Source organism: Patagioenas fasciata, chromosome W (assembly GCF_037038585.1).
Source record: "Patagioenas fasciata isolate bPatFas1 chromosome W, bPatFas1.hap1, whole genome shotgun sequence".
Classification (NCBI taxonomy): domain Eukaryota; kingdom Metazoa; phylum Chordata; class Aves; order Columbiformes; family Columbidae; genus Patagioenas; species Patagioenas fasciata.
In genome coordinates, this window is record NC_092559.1 from 139,264 (window position 1) to 162,613 (window position 23,350).

General features: G+C 52.1%; 3 long non-coding RNA genes across 9 annotated transcripts; all 3 read right to left on the minus strand.

Moving 5' to 3' along the window:
- Positions 1-131: 131 nt before the first annotated feature.
- LOC136114664 (uncharacterized) lies at positions 132-7,564 on the minus strand. 3 transcript variants are annotated; one of them, XR_011736251.1, is made up of 9 exons: positions 7,290-7,564; positions 5,968-6,040; positions 5,572-5,711; positions 3,295-3,370; positions 2,240-2,386; positions 1,765-1,866; positions 1,072-1,279; positions 772-859; positions 132-657 (listed from the first exon to the last, which is right to left on the minus strand). It is a non-coding gene; the product is annotated as an uncharacterized lncRNA (long non-coding RNA). The 3 variants fall into 3 exon arrangements; XR_010653122.2 differs by having other exon boundaries at positions 5,968-6,075; XR_011736252.1 differs by lacking the exon at positions 3,295-3,370 and having other exon boundaries at positions 5,968-6,075.
- A 1,138-nt stretch (positions 7,565-8,702) lies between these two features.
- On the minus strand, positions 8,703-14,309 carry LOC136114663 (uncharacterized). 3 transcript variants are annotated; one of them, XR_010653121.2, is made up of 7 exons: positions 14,151-14,309; positions 11,876-11,951; positions 10,821-10,967; positions 10,346-10,447; positions 9,653-9,860; positions 9,353-9,440; positions 8,703-9,238 (listed from the first exon to the last, which is right to left on the minus strand). It is a non-coding gene; the product is annotated as an uncharacterized lncRNA (long non-coding RNA). The 3 variants fall into 3 exon arrangements; XR_011736275.1 differs by lacking the exon at positions 14,151-14,309 and adding an exon at positions 12,226-12,307; XR_011736276.1 differs by lacking the exon at positions 11,876-11,951.
- A 2,980-nt stretch (positions 14,310-17,289) lies between these two features.
- LOC136114674 (uncharacterized) lies at positions 17,290-22,859 on the minus strand. 3 transcript variants are annotated; one of them, XR_011736278.1, is made up of 7 exons: positions 22,726-22,859; positions 20,453-20,528; positions 19,398-19,544; positions 18,923-19,024; positions 18,230-18,437; positions 17,930-18,017; positions 17,290-17,815 (listed from the first exon to the last, which is right to left on the minus strand). It is a non-coding gene; the product is annotated as an uncharacterized lncRNA (long non-coding RNA). The 3 variants fall into 3 exon arrangements; XR_011736279.1 differs by lacking the exon at positions 22,726-22,859 and adding an exon at positions 20,803-20,901; XR_011736280.1 differs by lacking the exon at positions 20,453-20,528.
- Between the last annotated feature and the right edge of the window lie 491 nt (positions 22,860-23,350).

Below are 23,350 nucleotides of genomic sequence, written 5' to 3' on the forward strand. Positions count from 1 at the left end.
TTAAGATGATGGTTTTCTAGACACATTTCACATTGCTGGGTCACTCCTTCGCAAACAGTTTATAAATTCACTCTTACCTTTTCACCTAATCTTAATAGAGCGCATCAGCTCCTTGCGCTGCGAGGTACCACTGCTCTCCCGTCACCAGTGACAGCTTCTTTGGACCCTAATTCTAATTCGGCTATAAATCTCCTATTAATTTCTTATCCTCTTTGTTGCGGTTTCCTGATGTTGGCTGGAGGAGACAGCCACCTGGGATCAGAGGTGTGGCTTTTGTATCGGTCTCTGTCCTTTCGGTGGCTGGTTTCACACTGGCATCTGCTAACTTATTTCCAGTTTCCTGATCAGTGTTTCCCTTCTGAGGCCCTTTGCAACGCACGATGGTAACTTTTCCAGCAACAGCACAGCTTCCAACAACTGGAGTATCATGTTTCATCTGTTTCAAAAGCATGCAATTGAAGAAGTGAACGTATGCTTGCCTGTTTGAGTGAGCGTTCCTTAATCAGCTTCTCTACGTATGTCGCCGGATATCTTTGCTGCAGGTTTCGCTGCATCGTTCATCCGTTCGAGCAGAAGCTGACCGTTTCAACTGCAGTCATCATCATAGCCGTCACTTGGATTCTGGCCATCGCAATCACGTGTCCTTCTGCCGTCATGCTGCACGTACAAGAAGAGAAACATTTCAGGGTGATCCTCGGCTACGGCAACGAAACCCGCCCCGTATACTGGTGCCGAGAGGACTGGCCTGACCCAGGAATGAGAAAGACCTACACAACAGTTCTCTTTGCGAACATCTATCTGGCTCCCCTGTCGCTCACTGTTATCATGTACGCCAGGATAAGCATTGCTCTCTTCAACACTGCGATGCCCACGGTGGGAAAGCACAGCCAGGAGCGATGGCACAGCACGTCAAAGAAGAAACAAAGAGTAATCAAAATGCTCATTATTGTGGGTTTGCTTTTCACCCTCTCCTGGCTTCCCTTGTGGACTCTGATGATGCTTTCTGACTATGTCAACCTTTCAGATGTCCAGTTGCAGTTCTTTCACATTTATATCTATCCCTTTGCTCACCGGCTGGCCTTTTTCAATAGCAGCGTCAACCCCATCATCTCCGGTTTCTTTAACGAAAACTCTCACCGGGGCTTTCAGGCCGCCTTTCAACTTCAGCTCTGCTCCCGGGAGGTGGCTCACAGGGACACCTGTTCTCAGCAAGGCCACAGCAATGTCATTTTGTCAGCTGGCAACCCCCAGACACCCCAGGATCAAGCTTCTCAAAACGCTAAGGAAAAAGGGAAGACAGTTAGGAAAGGAAATTGGGTGAGTAACCAGCAAGATTTGACAATGGAGGCTCTAGAAGAGACCTGCAATGACGGGATTAAGTGAAACATGCTATGCACCACCAAAACGATGTAAGCCTAGCAGAGTTGGTTTGTTGTGTTGTGAAACTCACGCTCTGTCAGCCCCTTGACAGTGTTTCTTTTTTGAAGGAGATACGCAGCTTGCCCAGTATCTGAATGTGTGATGTGAGCAGAAAGCCAAATTCATCCTCCTGTGTTAGCAGCTTGAAGAAGGTGCAACCGCCCTGCAGTCAGTGATGACCCACTCTGCTCCCGAACTGGGCTGGAGCAGAGACGTGGCTAAAACGGGCGAGCGTAGGGAGGAGACTCAGCCCAGCAGGTACCACACGGAACGTGAAACTCCGGGCAGCGCACCTTCGTTTCAAGGGAGGAACACGCACACAGAGCACAAAGGACGTTACTCTACCTGAGACACACACTGTCCTTAGCAGCTGCACAGCAACGTTGTCTCTGTGATTTGGAGTTCTGGTGGCAAATGATGGAGCTCCGTACGTCGCACCTTTCAAACCTGCACACAGAAAGACGCTTCACCCCACAGGTGACACCAGAAACTAGGAAGCCTCCAAAAAGAATTTACAACCCCACATCCAAACCAGTTACACTCACCCCCACAACCAATCCTGCTCTACACACATCTCCCTCTCCTTCAGACACCCTTCAACAGCCAGATCCACAGTCATCTCCCAATGGGTCATTCACTGCACTAAACGCAGCAGGGCGGGGCAGAGGGGGGGGAACTAAAGGAAATTTGAAAAAAACCCTCCCTGACTGTGTTTTTTTCAGTGGCATTTCTTGGCGTTATTTTTGTCGGGCGTTGGAGGTAAAGGTTTAGCTTCCATTACCTGCTGGGCAGTCGTCACTGCATGCCCAGGTTCACATACCCCTTGCTTTATGCAAAGCTGCTTCCATCAGCGACCCAGGAGTCTTCAGCATCCTCCAGCGGCTGGTCCTTTCAATCCGCTCCGCCGGAGCGAACAGCTTCTGCTGTTTCCAAGCAATCGTGGGTCACCGACTGCAAAACGGATCCACTGAGGAAAGAAGTCGGATCGACAATGTTAGTGGTAGAAATATTTACATCTTTAAACGTTCTAAGGAGCCATCGAGGCAGGGATGTCGTTTTTACACAAACGGGGACGGACACTGACACACAGATACCTGGCTGCGAGCCCTGCGGGGCGAACAGCGCCTCTGCCCCCGGCCGTGCGCTGCAGTACCCGAGTTTCGCCACAGGGCGGCAGCACTGAGGCGCGCTGCGGCACGGCATTGGGGCGCCCGGGTGCAGCACCGCGCTTTGCCCACAGGACGGCAGCACTGAGACCGCCGCGGCAGCCCGGGCCGAGCGGCTGTGCCGCGTTTCGCGGGAATCCCGCAGAAAAATAAACAAAAAACAAACACAACAAAACAAAAACGCACACAGAGAGCCGCGGCACGAAAGCCACGCGTACAGGACACAGAACCCGCTGGGCCTCACCCCGAGCTCCCACCGAAGCGGCGCCCCACTCGCCACACCACCAAGCCTGCAACCGCACCTTAGCTCTGGTTTTATGCATCCCCCCCCACAGCGGAAAAAACCCTCCTATCTTGCATTGCTCTTTGGCATTGCAATTGCACAGGTGTGAACTCATCAAAGTAAAGCAGCCATCTCACAGACACACACTCAGAACTCGACTAGGCTGGGGTTTTTCTTTGTGTTACACAAACGGACTCTCACTCCTCTAAGGAAACAAATTCATTCTTAAGCATAGCCTCTCCCTGGGGGAAAAAAATGCCCACTCCGAGCTCCCAAACACTAGGGAGCTGTGGGGAAACCAGTGAAAGCCAAAACCAACAGCAGCAACGTCAAGTGGAATTTGGCTTAAATTCTGATCATGCACTTAAAAGCCTCTCTCTGTCCTACCAATGGCTGGTCATTCTTTGGAAGGACAAACTTTCTTACCTGAACATCCTAAATTGAAGACTCCACGGAACAGAACGGAGATTGAGCCACAGGACAACGGTGCCATTGATTTACACTAATGGGGAAAAAAACACCCTAGAAGTCAACCCCAAATTTACTTATTACTTCCCATCACATTTCATCCCTTACATTTCAACTGGCAGCAAGGTGTTCAAAAATTAACTATGCCCATGCCACTTACCACTTAGATTAAACTCTACATATAAATCTTAAAGGCTATTTCCAGCGTGCCCATAAATTCATGTGAACAAAGACAAGGGCAACGCTCGACCCTAAGGAGGGAAAGAGGCGGCTGTTCCTCTATGGCAGATCAAACTTCCTTCTTTTACCTGCAACACGTGGAACTGCCGCGGGACCTGTTCGCCAACGGGGTGTGCGTTCTTAACTAAAACTGGTCGCCAGCTTCTCCGCAGAGGCACTGAATTTGCCTCTTCTGTGTTTTTTTTTTTTTTTTTTTTTTCCTCCACGTGGGGGAAAAAAAAAAAAAAAAACACACAAAAAACACACACAAAAAAAAGACAAAGGAATGATCTCTTCCAGGCCGTTTCTCTAAACCGTCAAGTCATTAGAAAATTGCACATGTCTTCTCCAAGCAGAATGAGCCTGTGATTCCATACAAAAGGAGGGCAAGGAGCAGGTCAGCTTGTCAGAGACAGATAGGGACAGGGAGCAAGACAAGGTGACACAGAGAGAGGGAGAGAGAGGCAAAAGGGACGGAGAGGCAGGGCAAGGGGAAGGAGAGGCCAAAATGAGCGCTCCTCAGCCTCCCCTCCCTCGCCTCGACCCCCGTTTCCCCCTTAACTCCCGGTGCCCGCCCCGAGACACCACGGACGCGCTTGCCAGGGAGGCAGCTGTTCAAACGGGATTGAGTCGGTGCGCTCTGATTGGCTGCTTTTCACCCCAGCGCGCCGTCCTCCTATTGGATGCTCCTTCCCGCGCTCCGCGCCCAGGTGCCCGCCTCAGGGTCGGACCTGACTGAGGACTGCGCAATTTGGGCATGCGCAATACTGAGGCCTCAACGCCCGCCCCTCTGGCAATCTGATTGGCTGCCTGCGCACATCAATTGCCATTCTCCCCGCCTATCAGCGCTCCGCCCCTCCAGCCCTCCCGAGCGATCTGATTGGCCCGCTCTGCATCCTCACTCGCCTTCTCGCCACCCTGCCGGGACCCCCACGCCCTTTGCCCGCGCGGCTTCCAACAGCCGCCTTTAAAAGGAAACAACAAACCGCGCTCCTTTGCTTTACACTGAGGAAAGAAGCCGGATCGACAATGTTAGTGGTAGCAATATTTCCATCTTTAAACGTTCTAAGGAGCCACCGAGGGAGGGATGTCGTTTTTACACAAATGGGGACGGGCACTGACACACAGATACCTGGCCGCGAGCCCTGCGGGGCGAACAGCGCCTCTGCCCCCGGCCGTGCGCTGCAGTACCCGAGTTTCGCCACAGGGCGGCAGCACTGAGGCGCGCTGCGGCACGGCATTGGGGCGCCCGGGTGCAGCACCGCGCTTTGCGCACAGCCTTTCCTTCCTTGTCCAATTTATACAATGGCCTCTGCTCACAAGATTTCATCAAGGTTGCTCTATTCACATTATCACCAGGTGGTTCCTCAATCTCTTTCCTGTGAGCTAAAATACACCCTAACAGGCTCTTTTTCAGAATACCGCTACTACGCCGTCCTCCCATTACGCGTCACACGGAACGACACGGCTCATCTTGTAACAAATACGAGCAAATAACTATTAACACCTACAGCAGTACTCCACAGATAATACTCAAACCTACCCACGACACACCGCCCTCACAAGTTGTACTCCAAGTTTATCCCACCGTCTCCAAAACAAAACAATTCCGGTACCCAGCTCAAATCTCTCTAACACTCAGCACCGCAATTAGGACACTCTGCAACACAGATGGCTCCACAACGCTCACACTCCTCGCAAGTTAAAGCCACAGCAGCTCCTGCTGTAGTTTTCGGGTGTTCAAGTGCATAGTCAGAACCAAGGCACATCCAAGAATTAAACCCAACTACGGTACTCTTCACAGCTACATACAGAGCCAGCTTTGCACCACAACGGAGCACGGGAACAACCAACACCAAAAGCTGGCCGCACAAACAACTCCACAGCAACTACTGTATACCTCTAAGGTGCTCGCAACCCCGTCCACGCTATCCTGACGAAATTCCGTACCACGACTTACGGACAGTTCGCGAGCACGTGACCGGTCCCAAATTTCAGAGAAGAAAGACTTCTCACCAGAGGTCCTCGTCCGTCCCCGCGGCGATCCGACCGAGACGAGGAGTCTCTCCAGAGACATCCCCGGGGTGCGCCAAGAGAGTCCTCGGCTCCACGGGCCCTGCGGCCGGACAGAGCGGGTCCTCCGGCTGGCTCACCGGCTGAAACGGGGAAAGAAACGGGACGGCAGAGTCAGCAGCACTGCTGAGCCACGTTCTTTATTTCATTTGACGATGTTAGTTATAATTGTTTAGTTTCTCGCTGACAATACATCTGTTAATTATTAGTCAAATATAAACTAAGCTCTCAGCTTCTAAACAACGTGTTACTTAATCTTCCATCTCCCTCTTGTCGTGCAGAAGGATCTAAAAGGTGAAAAATATCCCCTCATCGTGCAGGCGGTCAGAAAGCATTTACCTCATGTCAACTGGTTAATGACGGGTACACCTTCTATAACTTCATCGCAGTATACGTTAACTTGGCAGCTTCTCTTCAAAAGCGAGAAGAGAAAAAAGGGACAGGGCTCTGAAAAAACAAGGCAGAGATCAAAGCAGCGGCGGGGACAGAGGAAAAGAGGCCGGAAGAGCACCAGGAACAGGGCACAGAAAGAAACAAATCGGCGCGGCGGCAGCGGCGCGGAGACGGAGGAAAAAAACCCGGCACGGTCAACGGGACAGAGAGGAACGCGACCACGGCCAGGGAGCGGGACACGGGGACACGGCGAGGAACCACGGGACGCGGAGAGATACCAAAAAGTCGGCAAAAAAGACTCTCTAACGCTGTTCTGAAAGTGTTAAACGGCGGGCAATTTCAATACAGCGCACCGCACGCTCGGAGGATGGCCCCTGTATTTGAGCGTACGTGTGATTCACGCTTCTTGGTATTCTTTACATACACCTATTGCATATTCATTTGCTTCTACCGCTTAGTTAGTGCATTAAACAGAAGTTCTTTCCATAACCCCACCCTTCGCTGGCAGTCCATCTCTGGTATGCCAGTGTCCATCAAGGGTCTCCAGGGGTCCCCGGTGCCCCTGCAGCCCGGTGCCCCCTGCCCCGGTGTCGGCTCCTCGACCTCATGTCTTGAGCACGCCCGCTGTCATTTTGTGCTGCTACTCAAGTAGCTCCTTCTCCATTTAGTGGAACGTCCCGTTTTCCCAGCCTGCGAGCCAAGGACATCCCGCTTTGCCCCACCTCCAGTCCCTACAGAGCTAGTGTTTCTCTGTTAGGTTTCTGTTCCGTTAGGCCTGGTCTTGCTGCCTTATGCCAAGGGCTTTCTAAAAGATTTTTGTTCCTCCTATCAACGGGAAGCAAGAGAGAGGGCAACAGGCAAAAACGATGGCAGAGCGAGAGACCGCGGGGAACACAGGGGCTTGGAGGAAGAAAGAGAGGAATGAGGAGCCCCGCGGAGAGACGGAGGACAGGAAAAAAGAAAATAAAAAGAGAGAAAAAAAACGGGGCGGGGGGCAGCACAAAGGCTCAGAACGTGAACGAGGACGGGAACAGTGCCGTACGGAATGAAGAAAGCCGGCAACGCCGAGCACGACAAAGGCACAGAGAGAGAGACGGCGAAGGGAGGGAGGAAGGAAGGAGACAGAGCAGCACATACAGACACAGAGAGGAAACTAATGGCAGGGAAAAGAACGGGCCAGAGAAAGCGTGGGGAAAAAGGAGACGGAGGGGCAGGGAGGCACCAGGACACACAAGCCGGGGACGAGGCCCCGAGGGCCAGGGACTCACAGCGGCTCTCGCTTTCGGTGGCTGCCAGGAGGCTTCTAACAGCTCAGACGCTCCCGTCTCCTTCTCTCCTCCCTTCCTCTCCGGTAACTCGGGGCGCTCGGCCGTCCTCAGCCTAGGAGAACACGGTGGGGTGTCAGGGCTCCTACGAGACGAGGCTTCGGGGACATGGAGCCTCGCTGGCTCGCTCGCCAGGCAGCCGTCCCGCTCCAGGATACGCGCACGGACCCTGCCGCGCACGTTGGCCCCCGGCCCGCCGCACGCCGCGCAGAGGGAGCCTTCGCCACCCGGAGAGAGGGGCTCGCTCTCTCGCCTGCCGCAGGAAGCGGACGTCGGGCCCACGGCCCCGCATTGCTTCAGGATCCTTCCAGATCTACAGATTTTGACATATTTACAATTACATAGGTTTAGACGGAGATATCTATTTGCGCTTATTAAAAAAAATACGTACACGGGTATGAGTGAATACATAGAGATGATATTTAATATCCGTTTAGATTATGTAACGCACAGTCATTACAGGTAGCTCTACCTACTCACACTTTTCTCTATTTTAAATTGCTTTCTATATAATTTTTTTCTCATTTTCGAGTCCTTCATTTTTTAATTTACGTATAGACAAGATATTGGTATTTTTAAAACCATCAACAGGAATTTTTTACATTCGAAAAATCCTTTATATAATAGAGTAGAAAAGGGCGTTGATATAAAAGCATTTGATATACACGTGAATGCCATCCTGCAATATATAAATACCAAGGACAGATTTCTCTGTTTGCAATTGCCACACTCGTGTTTACAGGTCGAACACGTGTTCTCCTCCCCCGGGAATTTTCAGGCACGTTTGGACTGTGACCCCCTCTTTTCAGGGGGACTCCCTTTTGACCCCCGCGTCCCCCACCCGCATCGCCGGCCCCTGCTCACGCTGGGGCGCCACAAGCGACACCGTCACGCGACACGAGGGAAACGGCCCCGACAGGCAGCTCATTGTGTCATTTACTCTCATTGTGTCATTTACACGTGCACGTACCACAACCCCCAAAAAGCGGGGGGGGGCTCCCCTAGGAAAACAAAGCGGGGGCAGCGCCCCAAACAGCCGCAGCCCCCGGCCCACAGGCCGGCAGCCGCCCCCCGGCACGGCAATGCTCCTGGCCAACCTGAGAAGGGAGCTGCTGTGAGTGCCACCCAATAGCCATACCCCTCTTTTCTAGGCAGCTTGGAGAACCCTATTTGCCAGTGTTGTCCTGGGACGTTTCCCTCGTCCAATTGTTCTTATTTATACCCTGTATACAGTATTAAGATGATGGTTTTCTAGACACATTTCACATTGCTGGGTCACTCCTTCGCAAACAGTTTATAAATTCACTCTTACCTTTTCACCTAATCTTAATAGAGCGCATCAGCTCCTTGTGCTGCGAGGTACCACTGCTCTCCCGTCACCAGTGACAGCTTCTTTGGACCCTAATTCTAATTCGGCTATAAATCTCCTATTAATTTCTTATCCTCTTTGTTGCGGTTTCCTGATGTTGGCTGGAGGAGACAGCCACCTGGGATCAGAGGTGTGGCTTTTGTATCGGTCTCTGTCCTTTCGGTGGCTGGTTTCACACTGGCATCTGCTAACTTATTTCCAGTTTCCTGATCAGTGTTTCCCTTCTGAGGCCCTTTGCAACGCACGATGGTAACTTTTCCAGCAACAGCACAGCTTCCAACAACTGGAGTATCATGTTTCATCTGTTTCAAAAGCATGCAATTGAAGAAGTGAACGTATGCTTGCCTGTTTGAGTGAGCGTTCCTTAATCAGCTTCTCTACGTACGTCGCCGGATATCTTTGCTGCAGGTTTCGCTGCATCGTTCATCCGTTCGAGCAGAAGCTGACCGTTTCAACTGCAGTCATCATCATAGCCGTCACTTGGATTCTGGCCATCGCAATCACGTGTCCTTCTGCCGTCATGCTGCACGTACAAGAAGAGAAACATTTCAGGGTGATCCTCGGCTACGGCAACGAAACCCGCCCCGTATACTGGTGCCGAGAGGACTGGCCTGACCCAGGAATGAGAAAGACCTACACAACAGTTCTCTTTGCGAACATCTATCTGGCTCCCCTGTCGCTCACTGTTATCATGTACGCCAGGATAAGCATTGCTCTCTTCAACACTGCGATGCCCACGGTGGGAAAGCACAGCCAGGAGCGATGGCACAGCACGTCAAAGAAGAAACAAAGAGTAATCAAAATGCTCATTATTGTGGGTTTGCTTTTCACCCTCTCCTGGCTTCCCTTGTGGACTCTGATGATGCTTTCTGACTATGTCAACCTTTCAGATGTCCAGTTGCAGTTCTTTCACATTTATATCTATCCCTTTGCTCACCGGCTGGCCTTTTTCAATAGCAGCGTCAACCCCATCATCTCCGGTTTCTTTAACGAAAACTCTCACCGGGGCTTTCAGGCCGCCTTTCAACTTCAGCTCTGCTCCCGGGAGGTGGCTCACAGGGACACCTGTTCTCAGCAAGGCCACAGCAATGTCATTTTGTCAGCTGGCAACCCCCAGACACCCCAGGATCAAGCTTCTCAAAACGCTAAGGAAAAAGGGAAGACAGTTAGGAAAGGAAATTGGGTGAGTAACCAGCAAGATTTGACAATGGAGGCTCTAGAAGAGACCTGCAATGACGGGATTAAGTGAAACATGCTATGCACCACCAAAACGATGTAAGCCTAGCAGAGTTGGTTTGTTGTGTTGTGAAACTCACGCTCTGTCAGCCCCTTGACAGTGTTTCTTTTTTGAAGGAGATACGCAGCTTGCCCAGTATCTGAATGTGTGATGTGAGCAGAAAGCCAAATTCATCCTCCTGTGTTAGCAGCTTGAAGAAGGTGCAACCGCCCTGCAGTCAGTGATGACCCACTCTGCTCCCGAACTGGGCTGGAGCAGAGACGTGGCTAAAACGGGCGAGCGTAGGGAGGAGACTCAGCCCAGCAGGTACCACACGGAACGTGAAACTCCGGGCAGCGCACCTTCGTTTCAAGGGAGGAACACGCACACAGAGCACAAAGGACGTTACTCTACCTGAGACACACACTGTCCTTAGCAGCTGCACAGCAACGTTGTCTCTGTGATTTGGAGTTCTGGTGGCAAATGATGGAGCTCCGTACGTCGCACCTTTCAAACCTGCACACAGAAAGACGCTTCACCCCACAGGTGACACCAGAAACTAGGAAGCCTCCAAAAAGAATTTACAACCCCACATCCAAACCAGTTACACTCACCCCCACAACCAATCCTGCTCTACACACATCTCCCTCTCCTTCAGACACCCTTCAACAGCCAGATCCACAGTCATCTCCCAAAGGGTCATTCACTGCACTAAACGCAGCAGGGCGGGGCAGAGGGGGGGGAACTAAAGGAAATTTGAAAAAAACCCTCCCTGACTGTGTTTTTTTCAGTGGCATTTCTTGGCGTTATTTTTGTCGGGCGTTGGAGGTAAAGGTTTAGCTTCCATTACCTGCTGGGCAGTCGTCACTGCATGCCCAGGTTCACGTACCCCTTGCTTTATGCAAAGCTGCTTCCATCAGCGACCCAGGAGTCTTCAGCATCCTCCAGCGGCTGGTCCTTTCAATCCGCTCCGCCGGAGCGAACAGCTTCTGCTGTTTCCAAGCAATCGTGGGTCACCGACTGCAAAACGGATCCACTGAGGAAAGAAGTCGGATCGACAATGTTAGTGGTAGAAATATTTACATCTTTAAACGTTCTAAGGAGCCATCGAGGCAGGGATGTCGTTTTTACACAAACGGGGACGGACACTGACACACAGATACCTGGCTGCGAGCCCTGCGGGGCGAACAGCGCCTCTGCCCCCGGCCGTGCGCTGCAGTACCCGAGTTTCGCCACAGGGCGGCAGCACTGAGGCGCGCTGCGGCACGGCATTGGGGCGCCCGGGTGCAGCACCGCGCTTTGCCCACAGGACGGCAGCACTGAGACCGCCGCGGCAGCCCGGGCCGAGCGGCTGTGCCGCGTTTCGCGGGAATCCCGCAGAAAAATAAACAAAAAACAAACACAACAAAACAAAAACGCACACAGAGAGCCGCGGCACGAAAGCCACGCGTACAGGACACAGAACCCGCTGGGCCTCACCCCGAGCTCCCACCGAAGCGGCGCCCCACTCGCCACACCACCAAGCCTGCAACCGCACCTTAGCTCTGGTTTTATGCATCCCCCCCCACAGCGGAAAAAACCCTCCTATCTTGCATTGCTCTTTGGCATTGCAATTGCACAGGTGTGAACTCATCAAAGTAAAGCAGCCATCTCACAGACACACACTCAGAACTCGACTAGGCTGGGGTTTTTCTTTGTGTTACACAAACGGACTCTCACTCCTCTAAGGAAACAAATTCATTCTTAAGCATAGCCTCTCCCTGGGGGAAAAAAATGCCCACTCCGAGCTCCCAAACACTAGGGAGCTGTGGGGAAACCAGTGAAAGCCAAAACCAACAGCAGCAACGTCAAGTGGAATTTGGCTTAAATTCTGATCATGCACTTAAAAGCCTCTCTCTGTCCTACCAATGGCTGGTCATTCTTTGGAAGGACAAACTTTCTTACCTGAACATCCTAAATTGAAGACTCCACGGAACAGAACGGAGATTGAGCCACAGGACAACGGTGCCATTGATTTACACTAATGGGGAAAAAAACACCCTAGAAGTCAACCCCAAATTTACTTATTACTTCCCATCACATTTCATCCCTTACATTTCAACTGGCAGCAAGGTGTTCAAAAATTAACTATGCCCATGCCACTTACCACTTAGATTAAACTCTACATATAAATCTTAAAGGCTATTTCCAGCGTGCCCATAAATTCATGTGAACAAAGACAAGGGCAACGCTCGACCCTAAGGAGGGAAAGAGGCGGCTGTTCCTCTATGGCAGATCAAACTTCCTTCTTTTACCTGCAACACGTGGAACTGCCGCGGGACCCGTTCGCCAACGGGGTGTGCGTTCTTAACTAAAACTGGTCGCCAGCTTCTCCGCAGAGGCACTGAATTTGCCTCTTCTGTGTTTTTTTTCTTTTTTTTTTTTTCCTCCACGTGGGGAAAAAAAAAAAAAAAAACACACAAAAAACACACACAAAAAAAAGACAAAGGAATGATCTCTTCCAGGCCGTTTCTCTAAACCGTCAAGTCATTAGAAAATTGCACATGTCTTCTCCAAGCAGAATGAGCCTGTGATTCCATACAAAAGGAGGGCAAGGAGCAGGTCAGCTTGTCAGAGACAGATAGGGACAGGGAGCAAGACAAGGTGACACAGAGAGAGGGAGAGAGAGGCAAAAGGGACGGAGAGGCAGGGCAAGGGGAAGGAGAGGCCAAAATGAGCGCTCCTCAGCCTCCCCTCCCTCGCCTCGACCCCCGTTTCCCCCTTAACTCCCGGTGCCCGCCCCGAGACACCACGGACGCGCTTGCCAGGGAGGCAGCTGTTCAAACGGGATTGAGTCGGTGCGCTCTGATTGGCTGCTTTTCACCCCAGCGCGCCGTCCTCCTATTGGATGCTCCTTCCCGCGCTCCGCGCCCAGGTGCCCGCCTCAGGGTCGGACCTGACTGAGGACTGCGCAATTTGGGCATGCGCAATACTGAGGCCTCAACGCCCGCCCCTCTGGCAATCTGATTGGCTGCCTGCGCACATCAATTGCCATTCTCCCCGCCTATCAGCGCTCCGCCCCTCCAGCCCTCCCGAGCGATCTGATTGGCCCGCTCTGCATCCTCACTCGCCTTCTCGCCACCCTGCCGGGACCCCCACGCCCTTTGCCCGCGCGGCTTCCAACAGCCGCCTTTAAAAGGAAACAACAAACCGCGCTCCTTTGCTTTACACTGAGGAAAGAAGCCGGATCGACAATGTTAGTGGTAGCAATATTTACATCTTTAAACGTTCTAAGGAGCCACCGAGGGAGGGATGTCGTTTTTACACAAATGGGGACGGGCACTGACACACAGATACCTGGCCGCGAGCCCTGCGGGGCGAACAGCGCCTCTGCCCCCGGCCGTGCGCTGCAGTACCCGAGTTTCGCCACAGGGCGGCAGCACTGAGGCGCGCTGCGGCACGGCATTGGGGCGCCCGGGTGCAGCACCGCGCTTTGCGCACAGCCTTTCCTTCCTTGTCCAATTTATACTATGGCCTCTGCTCACAAGATTTCATCAAGGTTGCTCTATTCACATTATCACCAGGTGGTTCCTCAATCTCTTTCCTGTGAGCTAAAATACACCCTAACAGGCTCTTTTTCAGAATACCGCTACTACGCCGTCCTCCCATTACGCGTCACACGGAACGACACGGCTCATCTTGTAACAAATACGAGCAAATAACTATTAACACCTACAGCAGTACTCCACAGATAATACTCAAACCTACCCACGACACACCGCCCTCACAAGTTGTACTCCAAGTTTATCCCACCGTCTCCAAAACAAAACAATTCCGGTACCCAGCTCAAATCTCTCTAACACTCAGCACCGCAATTAGGACACTCTGCAACACAGATGGCTCCACAACGCTCACACTCCTCGCAAGTTAAAGCCACAGCAGCTCCTGCTGTAGTTTTCGGTGTTCAAGTGCATAGTCAGAACCAAGGCACATCCAAGAATTAAACCCAACTACGGTACTCTTCACAGCTACATACAGAGCCAGCTTTGCACCACAACGGAGCACGGGAACAACCAACACCAAAAGCTGGCCGCACAAACAACTCCACAGCAACTACTGTATACCTCTAAGGTGCTCGCAACCCCGTCCACGCTATCCTGACGAAATTCCGTACCACGACTTACGGACAGTTCGCGAGCACGTGACCGGTCCCAAATTTCAGAGAAGAAAGACTTCTCACCAGAGGTCCTCGTCCGTCCCCGCGGCGATCCGACCGAGACGAGGAGTCTCTCCAGAGACATCCCCGGGGTGCGCCAAGAGAGTCCTCGGCTCCACGGGCCCTGCGGCCGGACAGAGCGGGTCCTCCGGCTGGCTCACCGCCTGAAACGGGGAAAGAAACGGGACGGCAGACTCAGCAGCACTGCTGAGCCACGTTCTTTATTTCATTTGACGATGTTAGTTATAATTGTTTAGTTTCTCGCTGACAATACATCTGTTAATTATTAGTCAAATATAAACTAAGCTCTCAGCTTCTAAACAACGTGTTACTTAATCTTCCATCTCCCTCTTGTCGTGCAGAAGGATCTAAAAGGTGAAAAATATCCCCTCATCGTGCAGGCGGTCAGAAAGCATTTACCTCATGTCAACTGGTTAATGACGGGTACACCTTCTATAACTTCATCGCAGTATACGTTAACTTGGCAGCTTCTCTTCAAAAGCGAGAAGAGAAAAAAGGGACAGGGCTCTGAAAAAACAAGGCAGAGATCAAAGCAGCGGCGGGGACAGAGGAAAAGAGGCCGGAAGAGCACCAGGAACAGGGCACAGAAAGAAACAAATCGGCGCGGCGGCAGCGGCGCGGAGACGGAGGAAAAAAACCCGGCACGGTCAACGGGACAGAGAGGAACGCGACCACGGCCAGGGAGCGGGACACGGGGACACGGCGAGGAACCACGGGACGCGGAGAGATACCAAAAAGTCGGCAAAAAAGACTCTCTAACGCTGTTCTGAAAGTGTTAAACGGCGGGCAATTTCAATACAGCGCACCGCACGCTCAGAGGATGGCCCCTGTATTTGAGCGTACGTGTGATTCACGCTTCTTGGTATTCTCTACATACACCTATTGCATATTCATTTGCTTCTACCGCTTAGTTAGTGCATTAAACAGAAGTTCTTTCCATAACCCCACCCTTCGCTGGCAGTCCATCTCTGGTATGCCAGTGTCCATCAAGGGTCTCCAGGGGTCCCCGGTGCCCCTGCAGCCCGGTGCCCCCTGCCCCGGTGTCGGCTCCTCGACCTCATGTCTTGAGCACGCCCGCTGTCATTTTGTGCTGCTACTCAAGTAGCTCCTTCTCCATTTAGTGGAACGTCCCGTTTTCCCAGCCTGCGAGCCAACGACATCCCGCTTTGCCCCACCTCCAGTCCCTACAGAGCTAGTGTTTCTCTGTTAGGTTTCTGTTCCGTTAGGCCTGGTCTTGCTGCCTTATGCCAAGGGCTTTCTACAAGATTTTTGTTCCTCCTATCAACGGGAAGCAAGAGAGAGGGCAACAGGCAAAAACGATGGCAGAGCGAGAGACCGCGGGGAACACAGGGGCTTGGAGGAAGAAAGAGAGGAATGAGGAGCCCCGCGGAGAGACGGAGGACAGGAAAAAAGAAAATAAAAAGAGAGAAAAAAAACGGGGCGGGGGGCAGCACAAAGGCTCAGAACGTGAACGAGGACGGGAACAGTGCCGTACGGAATGAAGAAAGCCGGCAACGCCGAGCACGACAAAGGCACAGAGAGAGAGACGGCGAAGGGAGGGAGGAAGGAAAGAGACAGAGCAGCACATACAGACACAGAGAGGAAACTAATGGCAGGGAAAAGAACGGGCCAGAGAAAGCGTGGGGAAAAAGGAGACGGAGGGGCAGGGAGGCACCAGGACACACAAGCTGGGGACGAGGCCCCGAGGGCCGGGGACTCACAGCGGCTCTCGCTTTCGGTGGCTGCCAGGAGGCTTCTAACAGCTCAGACGCTCCCGTCTCCTTCTCTCCTCCCTTCCTCTCCGGTAACTCGGGGCGCTCGGCCGTCCTCAGCCTAGGAGAACACGGTGGGGTGTCAGGGCTCCTACGAGACGAGGCTTCGGGGACATGGAGCCTCGCTGGCTCGCTCGCCAGGCAGCCGTCCCGCTCCAGGATACGCGCACGGACCCTGCCGCGCACGTTGGCCCCCGGCCCGCCGCACGCCGCGCAGAGGGAGCCTTCGCCACCCGGAGAGAGGGGCTCGCTCTCTCGCCTGCCGCAGGAAGCGGACGTCGGGCCCACAGCCCCGCATTGCTTCAGGATCCTTCCAGATCTACAGATTTTGACATATTTACAATTACATAGGTTTAGACGGAGATATCTATTTGCACTTATTAAAAAAATACGTACACGGGTATGAGTGAATACATAGAGATGATATTTAATATCCGTTTAGATTATGTAACGCACAGTCATTACAGGTAGCTCTACCTACTCACACTTTTCTCTATTTTAAATTGCTTTCTATATAATTTTTTCTCATTTTCGAGTCCTTCATTTTTTAATTTACGTATAGACAAGATATTGGTATTTTTAAAACCATCAACAGGAATTTTTTACATTCGAAAAATCCTTTATATAATAGAGTAGAAAAGGGCGTTGATATAAAAGCATTTGATATACACGTGAATGCCATCCTGCAATATATAAATACCAAGGACAGATTTCTCTGTTTGCAATTGCCACACTCGTGTTTACAGGTCGAACACGTGTTCTCCTCCCCCGGGAATTTTCAGGCACGTTTGGACTGTGACCCCCTCTTTTCAGGGGGACTCCCTTTTGACCCCCGCGTCCCCCACCCGCATCGCCGGCCCCTGCTCACGCTGGGGCGCCACAAGCGACACCGTCACGCGACACGAGGGAAACGGCCCCGACAGGCAGCTCATTGTGTCATTTACTCTCATTGTGTCATTTACACGTGCACGTACCACAACCCCCAAAAAGCGGGGGGGGGCTCCCCTAGGAAAACAAAGCGGGGGCAGCGCCCCAAACAGCCGCAGCCCCCGGCCCACAGGCCGGCAGCCGCCCCCCGGCACGGCAATGCTCCTGGCCAACCTGAGAAGGGAGCTGCTGTGAGTGCCACCCAATAGCCATACCCCTCTTTTCTAGGCAGCTTGGAGAACCCTATTTGCCAGTGTTGTCCTGGGACGTTTCCCTCGTCCAATTGTTCTTATTTATACCCTGTATACAGTATTAAGATGATGGTTTTCTAGACACATTTCACATTGCTGGGTCACTCCTTCGCAAACAGTTTATAAATTCACTCTTACCTTTTCACCTAATCTTAATAGAGCGCATCAGCTCCTTGCGCTGCGAGGTACCACTGCTCTCCCGTCACCAGTGACAGCTTCTTTGGACCCTAATTCTAATTCGGCTATAAATCTCCTATTAATTTCTTATCCTCTTTGTTGCGGTTTCCTGATGTTGGCTGGAGGAGACAGCCACCTGGGATCAGAGGTGTGGCTTTTGTATCGGTCTCTGTCCTTTCGGTGGCTGGTTTCACACTGGCATCTGCTAACTTATTTCCAGTTTCCTGATCAGTGTTTCCCTTCTGAGGCCCTTTGCAACGCACGATGGTAACTTTTCCAGCAACAGCACAGCTTCCAACAACTGGAGTATCATGTTTCATCTGTTTCAAAAGCATGCAATTGAAGAAGTGAACGTATGCTTGCCTGTTTGAGTGAGCGTTCCTTAATCAGCTTCTCTACGTATGTCGCCGGATATCTTTGCTGCAGGTTTCGCTGCATCGTTCATCCGTTCGAGCAGAAGCTGACCGTTTCAACTGCAGTCATCATCATAGCCGTCACTTGGATTCTGGCCATCGCAATCACGTGTCCTTCTGCCGTCATGCTGCACGTACAAGAAGAGAAACATTTCAGGGTGATCCTCGGCTACGGCAACGAAACCCGCCCCGTATACTGGTGCCGAGAGGACTGGCCTGACCCAGGAATGAGAAAGACCTACACAACAGTTCTCTTTGCGAACATCTATCTGGCTCCCCTGTCGCTCACTGTTATCATGTACGCCAGGATAAGCATTGCTCTCTTCAACACTGCGATGCCCACGGTGGGAAAGCACAGCCAGGAGCGATGGCACAGCACGTCAAAGAAGAAACAAAGAGTAATCAAAATGCTCATTATTGTGGGTTTGCTTTTCACCCTCTCCTGGCTTCCCTTGTGGACTCTGATGATGCTTTCTGACTATGTCAACCTTTCAGATGTCCAGTTGCAGTTCTTTCACATTTATATCTATCCCTTTGCTCACCGGCTGGCCTTTTTCAATAGCAGCGTCAACCCCATCATCTCCGGTTTCTTTAACGAAAACTCTCACCGGGGCTTTCAGGCCGCCTTTCAACTTCAGCTCTGCTCCCGGGAGGTGGCTCACAGGGACACCTGTTCTCAGCAAGGCCACAGCAATGTCATTTTGTCAGCTGGCAACCCCCAGACACCCCAGGATCAAGCTTCTCAAAACGCTAAGGAAAAAGGGAAGACAGTTAGGAAAGGAAATTGGGTGAGTAACCAGCAAGATTTGACAATGGAGGCTCTAGAAGAGACCTGCAATGACGGGATTAAGTGAAACATGCTATGCACCACCAAAACGATGTAAGCCTAGCAGAGTTGGTTTGTTGTGTTGTGAAACTCACGCTCTGTCAGCCCCTTGACAGTGTTTCTTTTTTGAAGGAGATACGCAGCTTGCCCAGTATCTGAATGTGTGATGTGAGCAGAAAGCCAAATTCATCCTCCTGTGTTAGCAGCTTGAAGAAGGTGCAACCGCCCTGCAGTCAGTGATGACCCACTCTGCTCCCGAACTGGGCTGGAGCAGAGACGTGGCTAAAACGGGCGAGCGTAGGGAGGAGACTCAGCCCAGCAGGTACCACACGGAACGTGAAACTCCGGGCAGCGCACCTTCGTTTCAAGGGAGGAACACGCACACAGAGCACAAAGGACGTTACTCTACCTGAGACACACACTGTCCTTAGCAGCTGCACAGCAACGTTGTCTCTGTGATTTGGAGTTCTGGTGGCAAATGATGGAGCTCCGTACGTCGCACCTTTCAAACCTGCACACAGAAAGACGCTTCACCCCACAGGTGACACCAGAAACTAGGAAGCCTCCAAAAAGAATTTACAACCCCACATCCAAACCAGTTACACTCACCCCCACAACCAATCCTGCTCTACACACATCTCCCTCTCCTTCAGACACCCTTCAACAGCCAGATCCACAGTCATCTCCCAATGGGTCATTCACTGCACTAAACGCAGCAGGGCGGGGCAGAGGGGGGGGAACTAAAGGAAATTTAAAAAAAACCCTCCCTGACTGTGTTTTTTTCAGTGGCATTTCTTGGCGTTATTTTTGTCGGGCGTTGGAGGTAAAGGTTTAGCTTCCATTACCTGCTGGGCAGTCGTCACTGCATGCCCAGGTTCACGTACCCCTTGCTTTATGCAAAGCTGCTTCCATCAGCGACCCAGGAGTCTTCAGCATCCTCCAGCGGCTGGTCCTTTCAATCCGCTCCGCCGGAGCGAACAGCTTCTGCTGTTTCCAAGCAATCGTGGGTCACCGACTGCAAAACGGATCCACTGAGGAAAGAAGTCGGATCGACAATGTTAGTGGTAGAAATATTTACATCTTTAAACGTTCTAAGGAGCCATCGAGGCAGGGATGTCGTTTTTACACAAACGGGGACGGACACTGACACACAGATACCTGGCTGCGAGCCCTGCGGGGCGAACAGCGCCTCTGCCCCCGGCCGTGCGCTGCAGTACCCGAGTTTCGCCACAGGGCGGCAGCACTGAGGCGCGCTGCGGCACGGCATTGGGGCGCCCGGGTGCAGCACCGCGCTTTGCCCACAGGACGGCAGCACTGAGACCGCCGCGGCAGCCCGGGCCGAGCGGTTGTGCCGCGTTTCGCGGGAATCCCGCAGAAAAAAACACAAAAAACAAACACAACAAAACAAAAACGCACACAGAGAGCCGCGGCACGAAAGCCACGCGTACAGGACACAGAACCCGCTGGGCCTCACCCCGAGCTCCCACCGAAGCGGCGCCCCACTCGCCACACCACCAAGCCTGCAACCGCACCTTAGCTCTGGTTTTATGCATCCCCCCCCACAGCGGAAAAAACCCTCCTATCTTGCATTGCTCTTTGGCATTGCAATTGCACAGGTGTGAACTCATCAAAGTAAAGCAGCCATCTCACAGACACACACTCAGAACTCGACTAGGCTGGGGTTTTTCTTTGTGTTACACAAACGGACTCTCACTCCTCTAAGGAAACAAATTCATTCTTAAGCATAGCCTCTCCCTGGGGGAAAAAAATGCCCACTCCGAGCTCCCAAACACTAGGGAGCTGTGGGGAAACCAGTGAAAGCCAAAACCAACAGCAGCAACGTCAAGTGGAATTTGGCTTAAATTCTGATCATGCACTTAAAAGCCTCTCTCTGTCCTACCAATGGCTGGTCATTCTTTGGAAGGACAAACTTTCTTACCTGAACATCCTAAATTGAAGACTCCACGGAACAGAACGGAGATTGAGCCACAGGACAACGGTGCCATTGATTTACACTAATGGGGAAAAAAACACCCTAGAAGTCAACCCCAAATTTACTTATTACTTCCCATCACATTTCATCCCTTACATTTCAACTGGCAGCAAGGTGTTCAAAAATTAACTATGCCCATGCCACTTACCACTTAGATTAAACTCTACATATAAATCTTAAAGGCTATTTCCAGCGTGCCCATAAATTCATGTGAACAAAGACAAGGGCAACGCTCGACCCTAAGGAGGGAAAGAGGCGGCTGTTCCTCTATGGCAGATCAAACTTCCTTCTTTTACCTGCAACACGTGGAACTGCCGCGGGACCCGTTCGCCAACGGGGTGTGCGTTCTTAACTAAAACTGGTCGCCAGCTTCTCCGCAGAGGCACTGAATTTGCCTCTTCTGTGTTTTTTTTTTTTTTTTTTTTCCTCCACGTGGGGAAAAAAAAAAAAAAAAACACACAAAAAACACACACAAAAAAAAGACAAAGGAATGATCTCTTCCAGGCCGTTTCTCTAAACCGTCAAGTCATTAGAAAATTGCACATGTCTTCTCCAAGCAGAATGAGCCTGTGATTCCATACAAAAGGAGGGCAAGGAGCAGGTCAGCTTGTCAGAGACAGATAGGGACAGGGAGCAAGACAAGGTGACACAGAGAGAGGGAGAGAGAGGCAAAAGGGACGGAGAGGCAGGGCAAGGGGAAGGAGAGGCCAAAATGAGCGCTCCTCAGCCTCCCCTCCCTCGCCTCGACCCCCGTTTCCCCCTTAACTCCCGGTGCCCGCCCCGAGACACCACGGACGCGCTTGCCAGGGAGGCAGCTGTTCAAACGGGATTGAGTCGGTGCGCTCTGATTGGCTGCTTTTCACCCCAGCGCGCCGTCCTCCTATTGGATGCTCCTTCCCGCGCTCCGCGCCCAGGTGCCCGCCTCAGGGTCGGACCTGACTGAGGACTGCGCAATTTGGGCATGCGCAATACTGAGGCCTCAACGCCCGCCCCTCTGGCAATCTGATTGGCTGCCTGCGCACATCAATTGCCATTCTCCCCGCCTATCAACGCTCCGCCCCTCCAGCCCTCCCGAGCGATCTGATTGGCCCGCTCTGCATCCTCACTCGCCTTCTCGCCACCCTGCCGGGACCCCCACGCCCTTTGCCCGCGCGGCTTCCAACAGCCGCCTTTAAAAGGAAACAACAAACCGCGCTCCTTTGCTTTACACTGAGGAAAGAAGCCGGATCGACAATGTTAGTGGTAGCAATATTTACATCTTTAAACGTTCTAAGGAGCCACCGAGGGAGGGATGTCGTTTTTACACAAATGGGGACGGGCACTGACACACAGATACCTGGCCGCGAGCCCTGCGGGGCGAACAGCGCCTCTGCCCCCGGCCGTGCGCTGCAGTACCCGAGTTTCGCCACAGGGCGGCAGCACTGAGGCGCGCTGCGGCACGGCATTGGGGCGCCCGGGTGCAGCACCGCGCTTTGCGCACAGCCTTTCCTTCCTTGTCCAATTTATACTATGGCCTCTGCTCACAAGATTTCATCAAGGTTGCTCTATTCACATTATCACCAGGTGGTTCCTCAATCTCTTTCCTGTGAGCTAAAATACACCCTAACAGGCTCTTTTTCAGAATACCGCTACTACGCCGTCCTCCCATTACGCGTCACACGGAACGACACGGCTCATCTTGTAACAAATACGAGCAAATAACTATTAACACCTACAGCAGTACTCCACAGATAATACTCAAACCTACCCACGACACACCGCCCTCACAAGTTGTACTCCAAGTTTATCCCACCGTCTCCAAAACAAAACAATTCCGGTACCCAGCTCAAATCTCTCTAACACTCAGCACCGCAATTAGGACACTCTGCAACACAGATGGCTCCACAACGCTCACACTCCTCGCAAGTTAAAGCCACAGCAGCTCCTGCTGTAGTTTTCGGTGTTCAAGTGCATAGTCAGAACCAAGGCACATCCAAGAATTAAACCCAACTACGGTACTCTTCACAGCTACATACAGAGCCAGCTTTGCACCACAACGGAGCACGGGAACAACCAACACCAAAAGCTGGCCGCACAAACAACTCCACAGCAACTACTGTATACCTCTAAGGTGCTCGCAACCCCGTCCACGCTATCCTGACGAAATTCCGTACCACGACTTACGGACAGTTCGCGAGCACGTGACCGGTCCCAAATTTCAGAGAAGAAAGACTTCTCACCAGAGGTCCTCGTCCGTCCCCGCGGCGATCCGACCGAGACGAGGAGTCTCTCCAGAGACATCCCCGGGGTGCGCCAAGAGAGTCCTCGGCTCCACGGGCCCTGCGGCCGGACAGAGCGGGTCCTCCGGCTGGCTCACCGCCTGAAACGGGGAAAGAAACGGGACGGCAGAGTCAGCAGCACTGCTGAGCCACATTCTTTATTTCATTTGACGATGTTAGTTATAATTGTTTAGTTTCTCGCTGACAATACATCTGTTAATTATTAGTCAAATATAAACTAAGCTCTCAGCTTCTAAACAACGTGTTACTTAATCTTCCATCTCCCTCTTGTCGTGCAGAAGGATCTAAAAGGTGAAAAATATCCCCTCATCGTGCAGGCGGTCAGAAAGCATTTACCTCATGTCAACTGGTTAATGACGGGTACACCTTCTATAACTTCATCGCAGTATACGTTAACTTGGCAGCTTCTCTTCAAAAGCGAGAAGAGAAAAAAGGGACAGGGCTCTGAAAAAACAAGGCAGAGATCAAAGCAGCGGCGGGGACAGAGGAAAAGAGGCCGGAAGAGCACCAGGAACAGGGCACAGAAAGAAACAAATCGGCGCGGCGGCAGCGGCGCGGAGACGGA